The 6,000-nt window shown below is 38.8% G+C and overlaps 2 long non-coding RNA genes across 2 annotated transcripts; one reads left to right on the forward strand and one right to left on the reverse strand.

The window, feature by feature from the left end:
* Positions 1-1,715: 1,715 nt before the first annotated feature.
* On the reverse strand, positions 1,716-3,327 carry LOC144771872 (uncharacterized). The gene is made up of 5 exons (XR_013599526.1): positions 3,249-3,327; positions 2,724-2,815; positions 2,516-2,600; positions 2,281-2,411; positions 1,716-1,977 (listed from the first exon to the last, which is right to left on the reverse strand). It is a non-coding gene; the product is annotated as an uncharacterized LOC144771872 (long non-coding RNA).
* A 797-nt stretch (positions 3,328-4,124) lies between these two features.
* Positions 4,125-5,736, forward strand: LOC144771873 (uncharacterized). The gene is made up of 5 exons (XR_013599527.1): positions 4,125-4,203; positions 4,637-4,728; positions 4,852-4,936; positions 5,041-5,171; positions 5,475-5,736. It is a non-coding gene; the product is annotated as an uncharacterized LOC144771873 (long non-coding RNA).
* Positions 5,737-6,000: the final 264 nt, after the last annotated feature.

Raw genomic sequence — 6,000 nt, forward strand, 5'->3', positions numbered from 1 at the left:
TAGACTTCAGCTGAAATTTAGAGACCAAACTACTGCCTGATGACCGCAAATACCGTTGAATTCTCCGCAAACAGCTTGTAGAGGCGTTCAGTGTGCTCCTTTCAGTGGTCTTCTAGACTACAGCTATACAGCAAGGCAGTAACATTCTGCTACTTTCCCTCTTTGACACACAAGGACACCCATCTATAACTACATTGTGAGGTTCATTTCACTCCAGCTCCAAAATGTGTCTGTCTTTCAAGAGTTATATTTGGTCACTCCCTAGCAAATACAGTTATATTTCAGTTCCCACATTCAGAATTCACCTGGAATCCCCTATCTATTTATTTATGTATTATCATATGAGGGAGTCTGTTTATTTATTTAGAATTTTTTTTGTGGATTTAACTTTGAATTAAGTCAAGTCTACTCGCTTTACTAATTGCCGGTCCAAATCAGGATGGACTTGGTGAATGTTACAACGCTTTCCTACCAGTTCAACTCAATGAATTCGATTGTCTCTGACCAGTTGTGTGGAATTAGCCACTTACCTCACCCACGCCACTGAACTGGTAGGTTAGAATGTTAGCTTTGAATGGGTGCAGACTGAGTGAAAACTAAAAGAACACAGACAAGCACACAGCAGCGTGGCAATTTTCAAGGGCATGATTGTAGCAATCTCAGTTCTATCTAGTATCACTCTCTACCTGTGTGGCTGTAGCTCATACCAGAGCAGGATACCATGTTGTCGTTTGAGTCTGGCAATTGTGCAGGATGCACAATCATAGGTGGACAATGCACACCTGTTTTTTTACACATTGTAATCACATATTTACCATATTTTTAGCAATTGCTCAAAGGCTGAAAGTTCTGGCATGCAGACCTCGGTACGAGCTATGCCCGTGCAGGATAAACAGGTGCACGCAGCATTTTCTATTTACTTCTTGTTGACCATATTCAGTGCTTCTAAGGAAGGCCAACACTCCCACAATCACTAGTTGGCATATGTGGCCAATATGGACCCGTTGGTGGTGCTCAATATGTTAACCACATGATTCTGGTTGACCAGACTAGAACTAAGGAGACAGCCATAACTCCCTTCGGAATGCCATTCAGTCCTCTGCTCAATGCCACTGTTCTACTCTCCTTTCTGGTCAGGCATCTGTTGAGTCCTGTAGGGCCTGGTGTCTCCTCAATGTTTTTTTGATTTATATTAGTTGGAAGTGCAAGCCATTATTGAGACCTCTGGCTGTAAAATACACCTTTATGATGACAATACTCAGCTTTTGGTGAGCTTCCCTCCCAAAGCAGCAATATCACTTAAGTATTTCTCATGGTGTGTGATGGCTATGAGCACAGAGAGTTGCACAAACAAATTACAACAGAATTCCATAGACAAGGAGATGATTGTATTTGGTTCTAATCCTCATCTTTGAAAAACACTTCAGTAATCTCTACAGTTTAGTCAGTTCACTAATTCAGTAGAACCATGAAAAACTTGATCTAATCTTCATTACTTGAAGAGAGCACAGAATGATGTGCCAAATATATTCATGTGTCTATGTCACACATTTGCAATGTAAAAAAAAAAGGGGGGACCCTGTTGTTACCATACAATGGTTTGTTGTCTGTATGCCACCATATAATCAAGAGATCCTTACAGTATTCATCCACACCAATTTGACCATATATTAAAATAAACAGCAAAAAACCTTTTCATGCATTTATATCATTTATTTCCTTTTTGCAACAAATTATACTAAACAATTAAAGTGCCTATTTTAAAAGAAAATTTTTGTATTTAAACATTGCTTATATACATGTGCATTATTCATGAAGTGATACAGTTGATACCAAAAACAGTTAAAAAACAAAGTTTGTAGATAAACAAAGTGTCTGATTCAAAGTAGTTAAAAACAAGTTTGTCGCAAGTAAAAACCAAGTTGTCGACGCAGCGTTTCGGTATTTAAAAATTGACACCTTCTTCAGGACAGGGTTCTATTTAATAAAGAAAACATGAAATTAGACTCCATTATTGTTTGACATCTTATTAACATATTTCAACATCTCACTATACTATTGGTACACAACATCATTTGTTTAGCTCTACTAATTAGCTCATATTCCATACACATTTTTACAGGCACATTCTTTTGGGTGGTTTTATGGATCCTTGAATTATATGGGGTCAGTCAACATATATACATCGTCTCAAGATTACTTCAAGAGAGAAAGAATTGAGTTTCCTGGGTCTATACAGGGCGTAGGGCAATTTATACATTTATTTCCCCATTCGCATACCTTATTAGCTTGAAGCGTTTTACTTAGCATTCAGCTCTGGAAATCTGTTTTCAATTCAAGAGATTATCCAATCGGTATTCAAGATGCTTATATCTTCATTTAGTTGAGCATCTTTGGCACAAGGATCCTCTCTGTGGATTGGATCATTCATTATATTTAGATCATTATTCTAAATATTTATATACTTTCTTCAGCTACCATGATGAGGTATGCATACAAGGTCCATTCATTTTACCTTTTGTTTGGAGAGATCTAACTTCTGCCGTGGAGGACAAGGGGGCCACCGTAATTTAAGGTTGGATCTATGTTCACCCTGTGGTCTATGTTTTTCCAAAGAGAATTTCAAAGAAAGGAAGGAAGAGAGGAAAAGAACCCATCAGTTTATTCTCTTTTTTTCTCCCAACTATACTGTCTCTTAACTTTTCTTGTTGAAAGACACTTACCCTTGCCATCGGGGGTTATGTTTTCAAGGCTGCACGTGACTGGATTAACACTGTGTCCCTTGCTTTTGGCGGTATTCCTCAATTTACCGTTTCTGAAATAAATCAGGTTTTTACATTATTTTACATGACCTAGGTTCTGTTTAGTATAAATGTTCCGGTCACTTTAAATGTCTATGGTTTGTTTGTAGCTCAATGTTTTAGGCATCCGTTTATTCTCATTTCCCCGTGTCTCCGTTAAGTTTCACCGGTTTATGGGAGTTTAATTAAAATATTCACTCCATTTTTCGCCCGCTATGAATTTGCTTAAACAACATACTATTTGCCCTTTCAAATAATGCCGCTGCTAAACGGGTAGCGTCTTTTCAATGGCATGCTCGATGTGACTGAGGCATCACTCGTAAGACCTACTTTACTTTTGCTAATGCCGGGTGGACCTCAGCGGCTGCTAGCTGTTATCCCTCGTTTCCACACGCATTCTCGCTCTTTCAATATTAAGTACGGGAGCCGCCTGGTAGTCGCTCTTACCTTTGTTCTAGGATTCGGCCTCCCTGCTCCGCATGTCCTCCTTCCGTTCGGCTACTCAGTCCGTTTGGGTTTAACAATTACATTTTTATCCCTGTGTGCTGCGCGCGCATTTCTCTACTCTCGCGATTTTAGATGGGCAGCCTATTCCGGCGTTTTAATTACGCGACGCGGACGGCGGACTACTCGTGTAGTTTTCTGCACATCTTTCTTAGAACTACTGTTGTAGTTTCCTCGTTATATCCGGTTCGCGTCTCTAGATAGATAAACGCTCTGGGCTGATCTCATTGTTATTAACACTAGTTTTATACTTAGAGCTGCTCATATTTTTATTTTTATTTACACTTTGCACACAAGTCAGCAATTCGGACGCACAAAAAAGGTGCGCCCCTAACAGAGCATTGGCAGTCAGCTAAACACACGACCAATGATTTGGTATGGTGTGGTGTAGAGAGTATCTACATGAACTCAAGAGGAGGGAACATGGAGCTTAAAAGGAAGAAACGCGAACAGTTCTACATGTCCCTTTTTAACACAGTAAAAAACGGTCTGAATTGCAAAGAAGACTGGGACCGCATTCTCTAGTCATTATCAATAAAAGGAAATTCAGTGCAAAGTGTAAATAAAAATAAAAATATGAGCAGCTCTAAGTATAAAACTAGTGTTAATAACAATGAGATCAGCCCAGAGCGTTTATCTATCTAGAGACGCGAACCGGATATAACGAGGAAACTACAACAGTAGTTCTAAGAAAGATGTGCAGAAAACTACACGAGTAGTCCGCCGTCCGCGTCGCGTAATTAAAACGCCGGAATAGGCTGCCCATCTAAAATCGCGAGAGTAGAGAAATGCGCGCGCAGCACACAGGGATAAAAATGTAATTGTTAAACCCAAACGGACTGAGTAGCCGAACGGAAGGAGGACATGCGGAGCAGGGAGGCCGAATCCTAGAACAAAGGTAAGAGCGACTACCAGGCGGCTCCCGTACTTAATATTGAAAGAGCGAGAATGCGTGTGGAAACGAGGGATAACAGCTAGCAGCCGCTGAGGTCCACCCGGCATTAGCAAAAGTAAAGTAGGTCTTACGAGTGATGCCTCAGTCACATCGAGCATGCCATTGAAAAGACGCTACCCGTTTAGCAGCGGCATTATTTGAAAGGGCAAATAGTATGTTGTTTAAGCAAATTCATAGCGGGCGAAAAATGGAGTGAATATTTTAATTAAACTCCCATAAACCGGTGAAACTTAACGGAGACACGGGGAAATGAGAATAAACGGATGCCTAAAACATTGAGCTACAAACAAACCATAGACATTTAAAGTGACCGGAACATTTATACTAAACAGAACCTAGGTCATGTAAAATAATGTAAAAACCTGATTTATTTCAGAAACGGTAAATTGAGGAATACCGCCAAAAGCAAGGGACACAGTGTTAATCCAGTCACGTGCAGCCTTGAAAACATAACCCCCGATGGCAAGGGTAAGTGTCTTTCAACAAGAAAAGTTAAGAGACAGTATAGTTGGGAGAAAAAAAGAGAATAAACTGATGGGTTCTTTTCCTCTCTTCCTTCCTTTCTTTGAAATTCTCTTTGGAAAAACATAGACCACAGGGTGAACATAGATCCAACCTTAAATTACGGTGGCCCCCTTGTCCTCCACGGCAGAAGTTAGATCTCTCCAAACAAAAGGTAAAATGAATGGACCTTGTATGCATACCTCATCATGGTAGCTGAAGAAAGTATATAAATATTTAGAATAATGATCTAAATATAATGAATGATCCAATCCACAGAGAGGATCCTTGTGCCAAAGATGCTCAACTAAATGAAGATATAAGCATCTTGAATACCGATTGGATAATCTCTTGAATTGAAAACAGATTTCCAGAGCTGAATGCTAAGTAAAACGCTTCAAGCTAATAAGGTATGCGAATGGGGAAATAAATGTATAAATTGCCCTACGCCCTGTATAGACCCAGGAAACTCAATTCTTTCTCTCTTGAAGTAATCTTGAGACGATGTATATATGTTGACTGACCCCATATAATTCAAGGATCCATAAAACCACCCAAAAGAATGTGCCTGTAAAAATGTGTATGGAATATGAGCTAATTAGTAGAGCTAAACAAATGATGTTGTGTACCAATAGTATAGTGAGATGTTGAAATATGTTAATAAGATGTCAAACAATAATGGAGTCTAATTTCATGTTTTCTTTATTAAATAGAACCCTGTCCTGAAGAAGGTGTCAATTTTTAAATACCGAAACGCTGCGTCGACAACTTGGTTTTTACTTGCGACAAACTTGTTTTTAACTACTTTGAATCAGACACTTTGTTTATCTACAAACTTTGTTTTTTAACTGTTTTTGGTATCAACTGTATCACTTCATGAATAATGCACATGTATATAAGCAATGTTTAAATACAAAAATTTTCTTTTAAAATAGGCACTTTAATTGTTTAGTATAATTTGTTGCAAAAAGGAAATAAATGATATAAATGCATGAAAAGGTTTTTTGCTGTTTATTTTAATATATGGTCAAATTGGTGTGGATGAATACTGTAAGGATCTCTTGATTATATGGTGGCATACAGACAACAAACCATTGTATGGTAACAACAGGGTCCCCCCTTTTTTTTTATACTGATTACTCCTTGTCCCTAAACAGATTTGTGAGGAGACCTCCCTTTTTTTTGCATACACATTTGCAATGCCCATTTGTCTCTATGGAGCATCTCTTGGTCAACAAC

Source organism: Lissotriton helveticus, chromosome 8 (assembly GCF_964261635.1).
Source record: "Lissotriton helveticus chromosome 8, aLisHel1.1, whole genome shotgun sequence".
NCBI lineage: Eukaryota > Metazoa > Chordata > Amphibia > Caudata > Salamandridae > Lissotriton > Lissotriton helveticus.